The 18,914-nt window shown below is 34.1% G+C and overlaps 1 protein-coding gene across 7 annotated transcripts in view; it reads left to right on the top strand.

Moving 5' to 3' along the window:
* The window catches only part of ASH1L (ASH1 like histone lysine methyltransferase), a gene marked incomplete at its 5' end in the record, with an annotated part of 178,804 nt that overhangs the window by 32,916 nt on the left and 126,974 nt on the right, over positions 1 to 18,914 (top strand). The gene's annotated exons all lie outside the window — the stretch shown is intronic.

Raw genomic sequence — 18,914 nt, 5'->3', positions numbered from 1 at the left:
TATGGTTTCTGGATTTCGGTGTGTAATTAGAAAAGCCTTTTTCACTACAAGTTCTTAAAAGATTTTTGTGTGTTTCTTTTGTAGTACTCTGTTTCTTCCTTTTTTTTTTTTTTTTTTTTTTGGTGAGTGGGTGGTGTTCTGGATTGAACCCAGAGGTGCTTTATCACTGAGCTACATCCAGCCCTTTTAAGTTTTTAATTTGACGCAGGGTCTCACTTAAGTTGCTGAGGATCTTATGAAGCTGTGTGAATGGCCTCAAACTTTTGATCCTTCTATCTCAGCTTCCCAGTTTGTTGGGGTTACAGGCATATGCCATTGAACCTGGCTTGTGTTTCACTTTTTTTTTTTTTTAAAGAGAGAGTGAGAGACAGTGAGAGAGAGGGAGAGAGAGAGAGAATTTTAATATTTATTTTTTAGTATTTGGCGGACATAACATCTTTGTATGTGGTGCTGAGGATCGAACCCGGGCCGCATGCTTGCCAGGCGAGTGCGCTACCGCTTGAGCCACATCCCCAGCCCTTGTGTTTCACTTTTAACATATAAATATTTTTGATTCTTTTGAACTTTATTACACTATAGTAATAAAGTTATGAGTTATGGTTCAAACCTACATCTCTTTCAAATGCGTACATCTGTCTTTGCTAGGTGAGGAGTACATACCTATAATCCCAGCTACTTTGGAAGTTGAGGCGGAGGATCGCAAGTTCGAGACTAGCCTGGGCAAATTAACAAGACCCTGTGTCAAAATAAAAAATGAAAAAGAATTAAGAGTAGCACTCTTCCTTAGCAACTGTGAGACTCTGGGTTCAATCACCAGTAGAACCTCAGTTTTACTGATTTCTTCTGCATATTGCTTTTAATATACACATAATTATCTATCAGACTGTATGTTGATGCATTTTGTACTTGCCTGTACTGTGTGATATTTTTCATTATTTTAGAATGCTAACAGAGACCTTTAATAAAATATGTAATGAGGTTGAAGGCTAGGGAGAAGGATTTTCTACTGTACACCTCATGTAACAAGAAAAAAAAAGAACTCTTTGATCTCTCTGATTTGAGGCACTACAAATTTCCTTATGTACTTGGGTTTGGTCTGAATTTCTATTATGTTGCTGATGCTTGTGTTTTATTTGCCAGCATGATATAGGGTTTTTCTTTCTTTCTTTCTTTTCTTTTTTTTTTTTTAAAGCTATAGGTTCCAAACTTCCAAACTTTTTTTAAAATATTTATTTATTTATTTTTTTAGTTCTCTGCAGACACAACATCTTTGTTGGTATGTGGTGCTGAGGATCAAACCCGGGCCGCACGCATGCCAGGCGAGCGCGCTACCGCTTGAGCCACATCCCCAGCCCCTCTTTCTTTTTTTTAATTGGTTTTTTTTAAAGTTGTTAATGGACCTTTATTTTATTTATTTGTTTATATGGGTGCTAAGAATCAAACCTCACATGTATGAGGCAAGCGCTCTATTACTGAGCCACAACCCCAGCCCATGATATAGTTTTAATTGTTTTATAGATAGGACTAATTCTTCCTCATTACAGTGCAGTTTGCTTTTTTCTTGCCTATTAATTTGTAAGCTTAATGCAGTACTTGCATATGTAGTATTTTTTTTCCTAGAACTTGTCCAGCTGATTATAAAGTTTGTGTTTTGTTCATCTTTATCTTGGAGCCTAATTTAATGTTGGCTTGAGAATTGAGCTTTGAATTTGCTTTGCTAGGAGTCAGGTATGTTTATACCTCCTTTTCTGGGGGCTGTACTTTTGCCTCTTAGGCCATAGTTTGGTGCGTTATTCCTCTGGACAGTCATGCCTAATTAGATCTGTTCCTTCTTTTCTTTTCTTTTGGCCTTTGTAGAGATTTTTTTCTTATTTCCTAGGAGAGAGACACTGCTGTGATACATATCTTATGTTAGGTTAAGTTACTTTGTTGTAATAGATAGAATAGAATACTTTTTTTTTTTTTTTTTTTTTTTTTTAACTACTGGCAATTGAACTCAGGGGCACTTGGCCACTGAGCCATGTCCACAGCCCTATTTTGTATTTTATTTAGAGAGACAGGGTCTCACTGAGTTGCTTAGCACCTTGCTTTTGCTGAGGCTGGCTTTGAACTTGTGATCCTCTATCCTCCTGCCTTGGCCTCCTGAGCCACTGGGATTAAAGGTAGTGTGCCACTGCACCTAGCAATAGAATACTTTTCATACTATTTAGTTTGCCATTTGGCTAGAAGTAGAAATCACCTGATTGTTTTATAAGAAATACATTCATTATTAATTTTATAGTAGGATTTCCTTTAATATTTTTCTTTCTAAAGTGAAAAACTCTCTTACACCCTTCCTATAAAATGTTTATATTTGGCTTTCTTTCAATTTCATGTATTTTCTATGCCATTTCATAAATTATCAGAATGGTACATTTTCCAGTAGTATTTTAGAAAGTGAAAGTGGAAGTAATAATATTTACTTATATTTATCACATACTAATTTAAAAGAAGAAGCAGTATACATTCCTTTCCACCGTTTAAAGAAAATTTCAACTTTGGAGTTTTGCATCATAGTTTACTTAGTCTACTTATGTATTATATACTTAGTATACTATTATGATCATAGTGTACTTAGTATACTTTGGTAGCAAATGAAAAATAGAATATCTGTTTCCTACTGATGGTGATTAAAAATTGAAATTTTGATGAGCAGAACAGGTTGGGGCAATAGATACTTTACTACCAATATGTATTCATTACAAATTAGGTCAAATAGCATTGAAACATGTCGCTAGATTGACTAACATGTTGTCACTGTTAGTTTATTTGATGTTACTTTAGTTTAGATATACACATTTAGAGAACACAATAAATTATAAATAAAATTCATAGCTACAATTATAATTTTGTTTCCAAAAGATAAATTTCTATTTAGAAAAGAAATGTCTAGCTGGGTGTGGTAGTGCATACCTGTAATCCCTGATACTAGGAATGCTGAGGCAGAGGATTTTGAGTTTACAAGACCAGTCTATGCAACATAGCAAGCCCCTCATCTCAAAACAAACAAAGAGAAAAGAAAGATCTATGCTATCTTACTAGGTTATTTAAGAAACCCTCATTGAAAAAGTAATTAATATCAATGAAATAATTTTTTTGTGGAAAAATATTAAAACTCATGAGTTCAATTATTAGATTCAAGACCTATTAACTTGAGAATTTAATGACATGTAGATAAATGTCTCTCAAGTAAGAAAATAGTGGGTATTAATAATATGCATTAGATCTTGCTCATATTCATAATTTTCCAGGCAAAACTTAAATTGCTTAAACAAATTTTAATTATTTCTTTTTTTGTACCAGGGATTGAACTGAGGGGCACTCAATCACTGAGCCACATCCCCAACCCTATTTTGTAATTTATTTAGAGACAGGGTCTTACTGAGTTGCTTAGTGCCTGGCTTTTGCTGAGTCTAGCTTTGAACTCAAGATCCTCCTATCTCTGCCTCAGCCTCTTGAGCTGCTGGGATTACAGGCATGCGTCACTGTGCCTGCGAATTTTAATTATTTTGAAATGGAGTTGTTGAAAAAGATTGGTTTGATTTTACCTAGGTTTTTGGGTTTTCTTTCCTGGCATTTCTACTAATAGTAGTATGGTTGTTTTCTGTTTAGAGTTGTTCCCTTACATTGTACCCTATATAAAGTTAGCCCAGTTTTAGAATAAAGCATATATATTTGTTGTTCAGATATAATTCAAATATGCAAAATTTACCCTTTAAAAATGTGCAGCCATACTAGGGGTACACAGAGTTGTGCAGTCATTGTCACTAATTTCAAACATTTCTACCATCTTAAGTTTGTAATTTTATTGTGTCTTTTAACTTTAGATAACTGTTAAAAATGAATGAACATTTTGCTTTGTACTTTCACAAAAGAGGGAAACTGTTTTTAAATAAATTTTGGACATACTATCTAATGTAGACTCAGCATTCTTTGATTTATTCATTTTTTCATAAAATATTTATTGCCTATCCTGTGCCATGAAAAGATTGAGGAGTAATATGACAACTGACATAACTAGAAATACTTACAGAATGTTTATGGAAATCACAGAATTGTTGGGGAAGGTGGCAAGTAAGATAATATACAATGAGAGCTTTATAGAGGAACGCATGTTTAAAATTAGGTATTAACAGCTTTGTTAGAATTTGCTAGAAAGAGATGGAACTTCTGGAACAAAGTAATACTAGAGGATAGTATCTGATACTTCCCTTAGTTTTGTAACTGTACTAGAATTTGATAGCCCTTTTAGTTTATATTAGTACCAAGAAAATGTAAATATTAATAGATATTGGAATGAAGCTTCCATTGAATGATTTTAAGTGGATTTTTTTTTTTTTCATTTTAAAAATTTTGTTCTGGGGCTGAGGTTGTAGCTCAGTTGTAGAACACTTGCCTAGCATGTGTAAGGCCTTGGGTTCAATCTTCAGCACCGCATAAAAAGAGGCACTGTGTTCATCTACAACTTTAAAAAAAAATTTTTAAATCTTGTTCTGTGTTTAGTGTTCCTTTTAGCAATATAAAATTTTAAAGTAAGAATTACATGACTCTGCCCGCCGCAATATACACACCTGTAATCCCAGCGATTTGGGAGGCTGATGCAGGAGGATTGCAAGTTCAAAGCCAGCCTCAGTGACGACTAGGAGCTAAGCAATTCAGTGAGACCCTGTCTCTGAATAAAATACAAAATAGGGCTGGGGAAATGGCTCAGTGGCTGAATGCCCTGAGTTCAATCCCAGTACCAAAAAAAAAGAAAAAAGAAAGAAAAGAATTACATGACTGAACTCATTTTCTTAGGACTTTTTTGTTTTTTTTTTAAAGATATAGTCATACTTTATTATAATATTCCTCTCAGAGGTAAAATTAAAAGTTAATGTTGCTTTTATTTAAAAAGTTTTCTTTTGAGAAATTTGTGATTATTTATAGTATGAAGGAGCTCAGTCATTTGTAGGTTTAATGTTACATCTTACCAAAAAGTATAGTACCTGAATTTTATTTCATGCAGGAGTAAAATAAAGCCAGGGATAATATTGGATCAGATTTGTAGAACTTTTGAGGTCCTAGAACTGCAACAGCAGGTGGCATTAGAGATCAGGTTTAAGAATGAGTTGTAGGGATTTGAATATAAAGGGGAAAGGGAAATAAGGTGGATTGTGGGTTCAGGACACAACTGGATTCAGCTTTACCCTTTTGGTGGTGTTAATCTGTTTAAAGAGTGTGTGAGTGTGTGTGTGTGTGTGAGTGTGTGTGTGTGTGTGTATTTTAAACGAACTACTTCAAAATCTAACAGTTAAGAATTCTCTTCCAAGCCAAGTGTGGTGATGCATTCCTATAATCATAGTAACTGGGGAGGCTGAAATAGGATGATCACAGATTACCAGCACAGCCCAGGCAATTTAGCAAGACCCTGTCTCAAAATAAAAAAGGGTTGAGGGTATAGTTCAGTGGTTCTACCACTGGTTCTACCCCTGGGTTCATAAGAACACAAACAAAAAAAGAATCCTCTTCCAGGGCTTGGGGCGAAACTCAGTGCTAGATCACCTGCTTAAACATACACAAGGTCCAGAGTTCAATCCCCAGCACCGCAAAACAAAACAAAAAATAATAAGAATAATTTTCTTTCTAGAAGAAAACTTTTGATATCTATTCTTCACTTCTCCTACACTCTACCTTAAGCTAAAAGGTAGTAAAAGGTGAATGGTGTCTTCCTGGGACTGCTTAATAACCGTAGCATATATATTACAAATAACCATTGCTTTGTACTAGCAAATGTCTAATGTCAATAGTTAAGAGAGGAATATATTGTAATAGGATGGTAATTTCCATATTAACTATTGTTTCTTTTTTAATATTTACTTTTTAGTTATACACAATATCTTTATTTTACATTTATGTGGTGCTGAGGATCAAACCCAGTGCCTCATGCATGGTAGGCGAGCACTCTACCACTGAGCCACAGTCCCAGCCTGTTAACTATTATTTCTGTGGAACGACTTAGTATGAAACCATTTCCTTCAGTCTGGATTTATAGTATTTCTAAGATTTTGCTTTCTCTAAAATCTACTTAAACTGAGAAGGATACAGATTATCAAATAAGACAAAATCAACAAATATATCAGAAATGATATTGTTGAGGTGAACCAGTACTTACTCTTTAAGCAAAGTAGGTACTGAACTATTAAATTTGATCTTTTCTTAACCTCTTTTTTTTCTTCTTTTTTAGCATCCAAGTCTTGAATCTCTTATGTATATTTTACCTTCAATTTTGGAAAACATGTCAAAGTGCTGTGCTCTATGGGCAAGATGCCACCTCTGAACCTATTATTTCTTTTTTTTTTCCTTTTTATTGTTTTTTTTTTTTTAAATTAGGGTAGTAAATGCATACTGTGCATTAGAAAAAAAAATATTGGAGAAAAAGTTTTCACTTCGTAATCATACCACCCAAGATAATACTGCTAACAATTAGTGTGGCTTTTGATTTTATTGTATATGTTTTACATATTGAAGTCAATTGTATGTGCACTATTTCATCTTTTAAAATTTAACATACTTTTAGCATTTTTCAACTTTCATGCTTCATTTTTCTACCACAGAAGTATATTAATATTCTGATATTTTTAATAGTGTTTCACATGAATTATATTGTAACTAAAATATCCATAAATGTTTTACATTTTAAATCACATAATGAAAATATTTCAAAGAATATGGCATATATATATTAGTTGCTTTTTATTCCTATGAGAGGTTAAAAAAACCCCAAAACAGCTGTAATTCAACGATTTTTCAGGGATTTTTAGACTAAGATACTTATTCATTCTCTTTAGCAGTCACAAATTTATTTTAAATGTTATTAAAAGGAAACAGATACTGTAATTTAGGTTTATTCTGATGAGTTCTCAGTAGAAAGGCTGAAAAGTCAAGAACTTACGGAGAAGTAATAAGAGTTATTTATGAAGTGACTTTCATTTCAGAGTAATACTTTATTTTGCACATTGTAATAGGGCATTATTAGGCATTCAGCAATTCATTTCTCTGCCTGGTTCGTTTCTCCAAGTGGAATGACATACAGATAAAGAAACAGTTATTTCTATTTAGTATCAAGGCATGAGTAGTGTCCAGCTCCTTCCAGAGTTTTGTAGCTGTTTTGTGGATCAGACTTACCACTTCACCTATTTCAGGCTAGTATTCTTTTTCATTAGAGAATCCTTTGCGTGGAGTCTATCTTGTTCTATCATCAGGAAGTTCTCTTCTTTATCAGCACCACATTCAGTACTTTCATAGTAGTCAGTTTTGGGTCACTGTGACCAGATGACCAAATAAGAACACCTTAGAGGAAGAAAATATTTTAGCTCATGGTTTCAGAGGTTCAGTCCATATTGATCAACTCCATTGCTCTGGGCCCAAGACGAGACAGAACATCATGACAGAGGGCATGGTGGAAGAAAGCTGCTCAGTTCATGACAGCCAGGAAGCAGGGGTTGTTGGGGATAGTGGTAAGGATAGATATAAATATTATATCTTATTACAATTTATAAAAGATCCAGGATGCAAGTCTACATATACCATTGCTACCTTTCATTCCTGTGTTCGTTTTGATAAAAACTATTCAAGAAAAAAGACCTGATGGTATGTAGGTACCTGCTAAGTACTGTTATGTTTTTTTACCTTCTTTTAATTATTTTCTTTGGAAGCTGCTTGAGATAGAGGCATTTGATTCTAGAGAAGAGTACTGGGCACAATACCCATGTTCTCTGTGGTAGTAGCAATTAAACAGATTATCCTGGATCTTCACATTTCGTTCATGTTTTGGTAAAGTGCCCCACCCCCTTACACACACACACACACACACACACACACACACACACGCGCGCGCGCAACGAGTAGCCCTTGGGCACAAGATGTCACTTTTTCCCCCCAAATAGCATATGTTCCCTTAAATAGAACAGAGAATCAAATTCCTTCTGTTGCACTGTGGAGCCTTTGCTAGAAATGTACCAGGAAGATTTAAACTACCATAATTAGTTTAGTCAGGTTCATCCTCAATTCTCATTTTCATTTTGAACTTAATCAGCACTGCATTTTGATTGAGAGGTTTACTTTCTCTTCGAATGTAGAATGTAAGCGATATCTGCTTGAGTCTGTATTCTGGGTTAATTTAGTGGTATACATAGTGAAATATGGGGAATGTGCATGTTTCTCATTTTATTGTTGATCCTACTATGGGAAAAGTCATTATTGAGCCAAATTGTAAGAAGATATAGCTTCCTCTTTCCCAGAGAATTAAGCCTAAATGCCATCACTTTGATTCATTAATTCAAAACCGATTTTTATGATTGTTTATATCTTTTATTTCATTTTAATGCCTGAAAATCACTCCAGAGATACATGTAGACTGCTCAGTAAGTGTACATTTCTGATAAATTCTGAGACAGCTTCCGTGGAAATAAATAGGGAAGATATCAGAATTAAATACAATAACAAAACCTGGTGCTTTTAGGAAAATTGATTAATAGAAGAAGTGTTTGTAAAGATGAACTTGTTTCCTGCCTGACATGACTTCGTGAGTCAGAATCACAGTATATAGTTCTAAATTGTATCTCTTTCATAATTAGATAGGGATTTATGGGGGAAGTTGACCATCCTAAGAGACTATAGATTAAGTCACTGTTGCAGTGACTTTCATTTTTGGAATAAAATAGTGATGAAAAAGAATAACTACTTGCCCTCTGCTGCTGATATCTGGGACAAACATACATGTTTGTTCCTTAAATTATATAGCAAAAAGAGATCTTTGCTGGTAGAAATTCACCTCACACAATTTGTATATTGTTATTGTGTTGTTCCATTGTCATAATGTTTTTATGAAGAAATTAAACTTCCTTGAGTAATATGTTTTGGCTTACTCTCAATTATAGAGTATAATGAGACTGAGCATGGGGTTTGGGCTTCAGTCTGGAAAATAGAATTCAAGTCTGGAACCTCTGTGGCTTTGCAATTTAAGAAAAGTCTAACCAGGTGAAGTAGAGCACACTTGTAATCCCAGTGACTCAGGAGATTGAGGCAGAAGGATTGTGAGTTCGAGATTGGCCTCAGCAACTTTGTGAGACCCTAAGCAGCTTAGAAAGACTCTTTCTCAAAAAATGAAAAAGCGCTAGGGTTGTAGTTGAGTGGTAAAGCACCCCAGATTTCAATCCCCAGTACTTCCCTCTTAACAAGAAGAAAGAAAAAAAAGAAAGGTCCATATTGGTCTGCTTTTGGATAGAAAGTATTTGGTTATTTTGTATGAAAATGCTTAATTATCGGTAGGTTCGGTTTTCTTTAATATAGTTGGCTAGCATTATTTTTACTTCTGTTCTCAGATATTTTGATTCTCTTGACTAAATGCCACAAACTGAAGCTTTGTACATTTCTTGAAAATTATTCCTAAATATTTTTAGAAACACATGTAAAATTCTTGCCCTCATTTATATGTCTAAGTTCTAACATTTTGCAGGTGACTTATGTTTCATTTAATCACTTGGGGAAAATGAACACATCTTATCTAGAAACATTGCAATAGAGTTTTGTGTGATTGGCTTAAAAGATGATAAAATTGTAGGCAAATTTTCCATCTGTATCTGTTTAATTGCATTCATGCTATGACACAATAGAATGGCATAATATCTACAACATAATAGAATGACGGGAGGAACTTTGCAATGAATGTCATGTACTCTGAGGAGTGTACATATTTTTAGTAAACTTTTTGTTTGTCTTCCTTTTTTGTGTTGTTATCTACAGAATGAAGTATTAATCTTTTGTTTCAGAACTCTTTTATATTTAATAATGGAAAGCTTTTCCTTTTTCGTTAATTTAAGTACATGGCAAGTTAATTTCACTCTCTACTACTAAACTTATGCTTATAGTTAGTTATTCTGTAACTGATTTTGTACCTTAATCATTCTCTAAACAACTAGAGGATGTGAACAAATCATTCATAGCCTTTAGTATGTTTGTCCTATTGTATGATTCAGTTAAATGATTTATTTTTCCTTTTTTTACTCATTTTTCATTCTGTGATTTCTTTTCACCAGTCAGGTTCATTCTTTTGTTAAAAGGTGAAATGAAGACACTTGTGAACTATCAAAACAGATGTTTAATTTATCATCCTGTATTGTCAAGCATGCATTGTTTTATATATCTAAATGTCTGATGTGCAAGACAGAAGTAGGATATTTACTGATTTAACATTTTGTACATAGCAGAACACAGTTTACAAACAACTGTTTTAATATAGTTTTTCAAAGGAACTTTGTACCTTGGATTCATAACTTGGGCAAATTTCAAAAATTTTTCTTATCAAGTATTGAAAATGATTAGTACTCTATAGAAATATTTCAGAAATAAGCTTATTCAAATTTTAGACCTTACAAAATTATACTCATTGAAGAATTATCTTAAAGCATTACATTTTTTTCTTTGGAATGAGAATAGACCTTGTTTTTGGTATTCTGTTTTCTTCTAATATTTTCATTTTGTAAACTATTCCTTACTAGCTCCAGGTCAAAGGTAATTTCTTTTTTTAATGGGTGAAGGTGATTCATTTTGGAATTTCTTGTAACATTTCTGAATTGAGGTTTGCTTTTAATTTTTACACAATGTGAAGAATTCTCTAGTAGGAATTTTTCTTGAAAGACTCAAGAATTTAAGAAGGTGAAATATTTCACTTAAAGATTAATAATGTTTAATGTTCTTTAGGCTTGTACACTAAAATTCTATGAAGAAGATTAGAATTATATAAATGCATTATTCATTCTTATCTATATTTTAGCATTTATTTGCTTAAACATAAGATAATGCTCACACTAATGTACTTTATTACATTTTTGAATTTTTTAAAGCAGTTTTGCTGAGATATAATTCACATAACATACAATTCACCTATTTGAAGAATAGATTGCTTTTTTTTATGTTCAGAGTTTTATAGCCATTATCTTAATTAATTTTAGATTTTCATCATATAAGAAAGCAACTCTATAGCCAGTAATAGTTATACATGTTTCCCTACAATAGCCCCAGGCAATTATTTATGTACTTTTTATCTCCATTTGCCTATTCTATTGTAATTATATGTCAAATTCCTCATAAATAAAACACTCAGGGTCACTCCAGGTGAACTGGGCAGCACAAAATTATCACACAAGAGACATAGATTCCTTGTTCTTTGGAGTTATGTGACAGCTCCTCTAACCTTAAGGGTCCACAGAAAGAGAGCACGTGCTGAACACTTATTATTGAGAAGAAGCCATTCAAATGAGGCAGGGGGTCAGGTTTCAGGGAGTTGAGTTAGCTTTAGGATGTCTGGTGTCAGCAGGTTGACTGACATCTAGGAAGGCCACACCCAAAGGCAGAGCAAGAGAAGCTGACACACAAAGGGCATTTCCTTGGAACATTCTATCCCAAACAGGGCAAAGGGGTAGTATTACAAAGGAATAGGTAACAGGGACAGTGCCCAAGTCACTACGAAATGTAGTGATGGGTCAGAGCTTCTCGCTTCAGGATGGAAGGCGTGGGTCATTCAGAGTGGCTCCCCACAATTATATATCCTTTGACATAACTTCTTATTTTCTCCTGTCCCTAACTCTCAAGCTTCTGATGACTACTCTGAGATAACTTTTTTAGATTCCACATATGAATGAGATCATGTAGTATTTCTTTGTTTTGCTTATTTCAGTTAACAGGTTCATCCATGACAAGATTTCATGCTTTTTATGGATATATAATATTTTATTGTATATTTTTAATCCATTGGTTAGTCTTGATAAATACTTAGATTATTTTTTTTAGTTTTATTGATTTTATTTTTTAAATACTTGACAGCAGAATGCATTACAATTCTTATTACACATATAGAGTACAGTTTTTCATATCTTTGTATATACAGTATGTTCATGCCAATTCATGCCTTTATACATGTACTTTTTTTTTCATTACAATTCTTATTACACATATGTACCACAATATCTCTGTTTATATATGAAGTATATAGACACCCAATTCGAGTCTTTATACATGTACTTTGGATAATGATGTCCATCACATTCCACTGCTCTTGCTAATCCCCTGCCCCCCTTTCCCTATTTTAGTTTCTTGCCTATTGAAATACTGCTGCATTAAACCTGGAAGTATAGGTGTCTCTTCAACACATTATTTTCATTTATTCTGAATATATACTCAGTAGTGGGATTGCTGGATCATATGGAAGTCCAATTTTTAATATTTTATGGAACTTGGAAGTATTTTCCATAATGGGGCTACTAGTTTACATTTCCCCTGATGGTATATAAAGGCTTCTTTTCGCCATATTCTTGCCAACATTCCCTTTTGTATTTTTGTTAATTTGATGATTATTTAATTCTGGTCATCTCTTAAAGGACCCCACTTCTAAACACCATAGTTGGATTAAGTTTCCATCAATGTAATATCTCACAGCAGGGAATAAATTTCAACTTGTGAACCCTTGGGGGGAACCCTCAAACCATAGGAAAACCATAGCATTTGCCTTTGCTTTTGATACCATTTTCAAAAAGTCATTGTTTGTATCAAAGTCATAGAGCTTTTCAGATGTTTTTCCCTGGGAATTTTATAGTCCACTTTGAGTGAATTTTTGTATGCAGTGAAAGAGTTGGTTCTGCATGGTGATGTCCTGTTTACTCAGTATCATTTATTGCAGGCACAGTCCTTACCCTCTTGTTGGCACCTTTGTAAAAAAATCAGTTGGCTATAAATGCATGGATTCATTTTTGGACTCTGTTCCATTAAAAATCAGAATGGGAACTAATGAAAAAGAGACTAGAAAAACAACTAAAGAGATCAACAAAACAAGGAGTTGGATTTTTTTGAAAGATAAAATTATTAGACTTGAGGCTAGACTAAAAAAGACAACTTAAATAAAATCACAGGTACAAAAGGAGATAAGTGATACCACAGAAATACAAAGGACAACGTAGGAAAGAATAGTTGGTAGTAAACTATAATTGGTCAGTAGCAGAAATTTCTAATGGGCATCCTGTGTTGAAAAAAGTTAAGGTACAAACTTGGCACAGTGGCCTGTAATCCCAGCAGTTAGGGAGGCTGAGGCAGGAGGATTGCAAGTTCAAAGCCAGCCTAAGCAAAAGTGAGGTGCTAAGTAACTCAGTGAGAGACCCTGTCTTCAAATAAAATACAAAATATGGTGCTGGGGTTGTGGCTTATTGTTGGAGTGCTCACCTAGCACATGCAAGGCTCTGGGTTCGATAAAATAAACAAAAAAAATAGTGAACATGTTAGCTAATATCTAAATTTCTCTTTATTAAAATGAGAATAATTATTATAATTGCATCTTGGTGGTTGTGAAGATTAAATGACATACACTATGTGAGATAATTAGTAACTGGTCTTCCTGAGTATTTGAATACATAAAAGATGAAAACTTCTCCAAGAAAAATACTAAGAGATGAAAGACAACTGGTAAATTGGTAAAAGTATATGTAACATTCAAGAAACTAAGGACTGTTAACTTTAGGTTCTGCATCTGTGCATTCAACCAACTACAGATTGAAAATACCCCCCTCCCCCTTTACTCACACATACACATACAAATCAAGCAGGAAAGTCCCAAAAAGTAACAATTGTATTTTCTGTGTACCTGTGCTTCACTGAATTCACACAAATGCAGTGATGTGTTTATGTATAACCCGCGATAGTCTACTACCATTTTACAGATCCTCAGCCTCTGTCCAGCACTTATTTGAGAATTGTTTCCCTTGCATCTCATTTGTGTACTGTATAGTTAGGCCTACTATGGTTGCATCTGTACTGAACATGTACAAACTTTTTCCTTTTCATTATTCCCTAAACAATACAGTGTGCTATTTACATAGCATTTATGTTGTTAGGTATTATACGTAATAGATGATTTAAAGGATTTAAGAAGATGAATAGGTTATACGAAAATAACATTTTATGTAACAGACTTCAGCACCTGAGGATTTTGTTATTTGAATTGGATTTTTGGAAACTAGTCACCCGTCAAATACCAACAGAAAACTATATTTCTAGATTATTAAGGGCTCTTCTGCGTTCACATTTTAAATTTTCAATTTAGAAAAATAATGTATATCAAGACCTTGAACATCTATTTTAGTGCTGAAGAAATACAAAAAGTCAGAAAAATCATGTAGCAAGATGAAATTGAAATAGATGTGCAAAAGAAAGTGTTTCTATCAGTTGTGAAATCTTAAAAACTGATAATGGAAATGAAAAATCTTTATTGCATTTAACTGTCCAGAATGTATAACTGATACATGTGCATCCCTTTAGCCTAGCAGTTTCACCTTTACAAATTCATCTTAAGCAACTTAGCCAGACCCTGTTTCAAAAAAAATAAAAGGTCTGGGGAGGCTAAGTTTAATCCCCATTATCCACCAATGCCTGCTGAAAAAAAAAAATTATCTGAAGGAGTTGGACAACTATGCAAAGATATATACAGTTGGATATCATTATATTATTTATTGTAGCAAAAAGAAAAAAAGTATTTAAATTCCACCCAGTAGGAGATTGATTTTCTGAATTAATGACTAATATGAGAACATTGAATTTATAGTCTCTTAGTTTATTTGCATATAAGTCTCTTCATTGTATTGATTATAGCAAGTGGGCTATAAACCAGCAAGTAGTTTTGCACCCCCCCTCTTTTTTTTTTTCCTTTTCAAACTATATTGAAGTCATTATAGATTGAACAAGAAATTGCAAAAGTAACAGAGAGGTTTTGTGTATACTTCATTCAGCTTCCCTTAATGGTAAAATCTTATGTAACTATAGAACAGTATCAAAATTAGAAAATTTACACTGGTACAATCCACAGAACTTATTTTCCTATTGAAAAAAATTATATATCTAATGGGATATTTTAATGCAGAATCTTTCTTGATGCCTAATACATAATATACTCTCTTAAAATGATAGCTCTTATTAACAGTTTTCCTTTAAAAGTGTTCAGCAGTAGAGTGCTCCCCTAGCATGCATGAGGCCCTGGGTTCTATCCTTACAAAAATAAAGGTATTGTGTCCACCTGCAACTAAATTTTGTGTGTGTGTGTGTGTGTGTTGCTGGGGATTGAACCCAGGACTTTGTGCATGTGAGGTAGACACTCTACAAACTGAGGTATATCCCCAACCCCAAAATAAAATATTAAAAAAAAAAAGCCAGGCATGATGATGCATGCCTATAATCCCAGCAGATCAGGAGGCGGATCAAAAGTTCAAAGCTAGTCTCAGCAATTAAGTGAGGTGCTAAGCAATTCAGTGAGACCCTATCTCTAATAAACTACAAAATAGGGCTAGGGTTGTGATGCAGTGGTTGAGTGCCCTGGTACCCTCCCCCCACAAAAAAAGTGTCCTTATAAATGTAAGAAGAAAAAAATCACAAGTACCAAATATAGTTTTCAAAAATCTTTTTTTTTTTTCAATATTTATTTTTTAGTTTTCGGCGGACACAAAATCTTTGTTTGTATGTGGTGCTGAGGATCGAACCTGGGCCACACGCAAGCCAGGCGAGCGCGCTACCGCTTGAGCCACATCCCCAGCCCTAGTTTTCAAAAATCTTAATAATATTGTCTTATTTATTCAGTTTATCTAATGTCAGGATTTTTATCAAATGATTTTCAAAACCAACCCCAAATTATTCATCTCTGTATGTCTTTAACCCCTTTAATCATAAGGAGATACTAGCCATTTTAGGCTGCACTTATGTTTGTGTGTTTTAATTTTTTCCTTTTGAGTGTGTGTGTGTGTGTGTGTGTGTGTGTGTGTGTGTATGTGAGTGTGTGGTACTGGGAATTTAACCCAGGACTTCCAATGTGCTGCTCTACCAGGTTTACAATGTACTCAGTTCTGAGTACTCTGTACTCAGTTAATTTTTTTTTTTTAATATTTTATTTTTTAGTTATCGGCGGACACAACATCTTTGTTTGTATGTGGTGCTGAGGATCGAACCCGGGCCACATGCATGCCAGGCGAGCGCACTACCGCTGAGCCACATCCCCAGCCCCTGTACTCAGTTAATTTATCCGAGATAATTTATTTCTGGCAGAAGTAAACAATCAGATTTGAGTAGATCCTTTAACTGATTAAGGGAAATGGATGTTTCTATTTTCTGACCAGACAAATTTTAACTAATGTTTTATTATTGAAGTATGATATTTACGTAGAAAAGTGTGGAAATCCAAAGTGTGACAACTCTGTGAAGTTTTATAGTCCCAGTTTCCAGTCACAATCAGCATTGATTTTTTTTTTTTTTTTTTTTGTACTGAGGATTGAACCCATGGGAGCTTAACAACTGAGCCACATCCCTAGCCATTTTTTATGTTTTTTTTTTTTTTTAAGAGACAGAGTCTCACTAAGTTGATTAGGGCCTTGCTAAGTTGCTGAGGCTGGCTTTGAATTCCTGATCCTCCTGCCTCAGCCTCCAAGCTGCTGGGATTACAGGAGTGTGCCACCATGCCTGTATAACCAGCATTCAATTTAAGAAATAGAACATTACCAGCACCCACCAAAAAAAAAAAAAAAAAAAAAAAAAAAATTAAAAAAGATTTAAGAAATAGCTATAACCAGCATTCAATTTAAGAAATAGAACATTACCAACATCCACCATGGCCTCCCTGGTTTTTGTCTCATTACCATCCATATCAAAGGTAATCCTTTTCTTAACTTTTTTTCTTTATTTGCTCCCCCAACCCTTCTTCTCATTATTGGGGTTCTAGCCCAAGGACCTCCAGTGACTGAGCTACATCCCTAGCAGGTTTTGTTTTTTATTGAATCAAGTCTTGCTAAATTAGCCAGACAGGCAATCCTCCCCCAACTTACCAAGTAGCTGGGTTTTATAGGCATCACCACCACACCTGGCTTGACTTTTACTATCATAAATTGTTAGGTGTATTTGTGAACTTCATATTAATGGAGATATGTCATATGCACTCTAGTGTTCTAGCTTCTTTTAGTTCAATATTGCTTGTGACCTTTATTCATGTAATGCATATACTTATAGTTTGTTTAAAGGGTAACTTAAAATTGAAAGTGCCATAATTTTGGAGTATAAAAATACTTTTAAATATTTAAAACAATGAAGTCTTTTAATGTTTAAAAAATAAACATGGAAGAAAGGGATTCTTTATATGATAGAATGGGAAGCTATTGGAAGACATTTTTAAGGATCTCTTCCAGTGCTGTGGCTGTAGCTCAGTGGTAGAGTACTTGCTTAGCATGTGAGGCCCTGGGTTCGATCCTCAGCAAATCTCTTCCAGCTACTTGGGAGGCTCAGAATGGAGAGTATTACTTGAGTCTAGGAGATTAAGACCATCCTGGGCATATAGGAAGACCCTGTCTCTCTAAAAAGTGTGTGTGGCCGGGTGGGGGGGGGGATGAATATGAGAGAGAGGGGTAGGGAAGGGGAAAGAATATGAATATGAGGTTGGCCCCCCTTGAGTTTCTTCTTGGTCAAATGTTAGGGTCCAGTCCAGGAGAAGAGACACTCTTCTTTATTCTGTGTCTGTCAAATATTGAGTATATTGTGCTTCAATATAGGTGCCACATGGAAAGATGAATATTTACAAATTGAAATGTCCTAATTAGAAATGGACTAGAAAGAAGTATAACTGAAGCAAAAGATTAAATATTCTGACTGAATTTAAATATTTGAAATGCTATTGGGAAGAAAAATTATTAGACTTATTCTGTTATTTGAGAAAGTGAATCTTGAAAATTACAGAAAAATAACAAAGTGTATTTCACTTTATGTTTACTCTGAGGACATACTCCCCTGCCCAACCCCAGTGCTGGAGATGAAACTGAGGGTCTTGTTCACTAACTAGGCAAGCAAGCAATCAACCAACCTACATCCCAGCCCCCAAAAACTTATGGCAAGCTTGAATTCCAAATGTAATCTCTTTTTTTAATACCTTTACTGTTTATTTTACTATTTATAAATATTTTTATGTTTTGCTGAGGAGCAAACTTAGTGCCTTATACCTGCTAGGCAAGACTGATTACCACTGAGCTACAATACAACTCTGACACTCTGGATGTAATCTAAATATCATGCTTTAAAGTAATAAAAATAATTTCCCAAATTATTATGTAATTTCTGATACAATTTGATGTGTTTTGGGATCTTTTTCTTTGTAAATTTTGGACTGGGCATATAGATTAATGGTAGAAGGCTTACTTGACATAAGGCCCTGGGTTTTGATTCCTAGCACAGATAAAAACAAAATATATAGCCAGGCATAGTGGCACACACTTGTAATCCCAACAGCTAGATCTCTAAGCAATTTAGCAAGACCTTGTCTCAAAATAAAAAATAAAAATGGGGATGTGACTTACTAGTTAATCACCTGTCTTCATTCTGGTACCAAATTTGCTTTGGCAAACTTGTTATCTTTATGTCTTCCTAGCCACAAACACCACATATCTTTACATTTCTTCAGGTTTTTCATGATTATTTTATATTTAGAGAGAACTATTTATTATTGGTTGTCCCAAAGTAAAAATAGACTATTGTGTGAAGTAGTGAATTTATTTGTAAAGTACATAGTGAGGACTCATGAATTAGATTGCCGTATTCAATAACTTACTTAGGATAAATGGCTTCTAGTGTAAGATTTCATCTCAAAACATATTCTGCCGAAAATAAGAATTTTAAAATTGTTTTTTCTAGTTTTCCCACATAAAGAGAGCTTTTATCTGCTCTCTTCAGGACTATAATTTATTTATTTATTTATTTTTTTAAGAGAGAATTTTTAATATTTATTTTTAGTTCTCGGCGGACACAACATCTTTGTTGGTATGTGGTGCTGA

This window comes from Spermophilus citellus (assembly GCF_964194105.1).
Source record: "Spermophilus citellus genome assembly, chromosome: 9".
Lineage (NCBI taxonomy): Eukaryota > Metazoa > Chordata > Mammalia > Rodentia > Sciuridae > Spermophilus > Spermophilus citellus.
This window is presented reverse-complemented; position numbering and strand designations above follow the sequence as displayed.